A 1,793-nucleotide genomic window follows, 5' to 3' on the forward strand; every position below is an offset into this window, starting at 1 on the left:
AAATTGCGGTTTTTTAAAATTTTAAAAATGGCCCATTATAATAATCATGACAAAGTGAAAATCTTGTTAAAGGACATAAACATAAAATATTTTAATATAATGAAAAAGAAAGGATAAATACCAACCGAGAAGAAGGAAAACATGACAACATTCTTTTTTTTTTCTTAAGGTCTTTGGTGACGTCATTGGGAAGAATAGATTTTGTTCCTTATTATAATCAGCCATTGTTGACACCGCTCTAATAGCAGGGATTCCATAGCAACTATAATTTCGCGGGTGATAATAACGCCATTACGAAACATTTTCTCGAAACGGTTATTCTTATTTGAAGGTGTGAGAGTCATGGGGGGAATGATTGCTTAATGTCGTTTGTTTGATCCTCCGCTGTCTCCTTCCATCTCCCTCCCTCCCCCCCCCTCGTCTCGTCCTTCTGAGGTGTAAACACTTGTCAAAGTCAAAGTCTCTCTCTCTGTTTCTTTCTTTCTCTTTCTCTCTCTGTCTCTCTTTTTCTCTTTTTTCTTCCTGTTCTGTCTTCTCTCCTTCTCTCGTTCCTTTGAGTGTAAATTTGTAAAATTTTTAAAATCTCTCTCTTTTTTTTTTTTTTCACTTTTCTTTATTTCTTCTCTTTCTCTGTCTCTGCTTTCTCTTCGCTTCATTTGAATGTAAAAACTTGTAAAGACAATTTTCCTTTTTCTCTTTCCCCTCTCTCTCTCTCGTCTCCGTTCTCCTCTCTCTCTCTCCTCTCCTTTCTTCTCCTTCTCTCTCTTCCTCCTCTTCACATACACAATATACAACACATCCCTTTTATCATCTATTAAATATTTTGCGGTCAAAATTTTTTAAAAAAAATTACAAACTGACAAGATACATAAATAGCTGTCAGATTCAACGAGGAAGATAATGCAATGCAAAATGTTACTGTGACCCTTTTTAGTCACGGTCACACAACACACACCAAGAACCAAAAAAGCACACAAACCCGCACACACACGCACACAACCACAAAAAACATTCCTTCATGTAATCCACATTTATTACCGAAAAATTTAAATCGAATTTTGCTACGTGTGATGGCTCTGCAAATTTTCCCTTTTTCCCCCCCCCCCCTTTCCTCCCCCAACTCTTCCCCCCCCCCCCCCCCCCCACCCCCAAACCCCCCCCCCTTAAAACCCTTCACCCCCCACCCCACCCTAAAATCCCCACCCCCCCCTAAACCCCCACCCCATCCCTCCCCCCAAAACCCCCTTCAAAACCCCCCTCCCCACCTCACTCTCCCCCCCCCCCCCCCACCCCTTACCCCACCCACCCCTCCCCACCCCCCCCCCCCCCACCCCCCCTCCCCCCCCCCAAACTCCCCCCTCGAAAAAATTCAGGCCCTAAAAATCCAAAAAAATCCTTCATTGTGTGTCCATTTGCATTTTGGCAAAATGGTAATCACACGCACTTTCATACAAATGGGTTTTTTAAAAGCAGGTAGGTATATTGTAGGAATAAAAGATAAGATTTTTTATGGTAGGGTGTGTGTAAAAAGTCCCGTCAGGGGTTTTAAATGCGGCTAGTGTGTGTGTGTCCGTGTATATAAACACAACATAAATTTTTAAAGGAAAAAGGAAAAGGGGAGAAAAAGATAAAAGGGTCTGTGTGTGTATTGTGGTTATGTGATTTTGGGGTGTGTTTTTGTGATGGTGTGTATTTCATGTATGTGTGGTGTGTGTGTTTTTATAATATTTATTTTATATATATATATAATATATTTTTTATATCATATAATATGTAATAAATATTAAATATAT

Source organism: Penaeus japonicus, unplaced genomic scaffold (genome assembly GCF_977035675.1).
Source record: "Penaeus japonicus unplaced genomic scaffold, GWHDUDI00000001_assembly GWHDUDI00000037, whole genome shotgun sequence".
Taxonomy (NCBI): domain Eukaryota; kingdom Metazoa; phylum Arthropoda; class Malacostraca; order Decapoda; family Penaeidae; genus Penaeus; species Penaeus japonicus.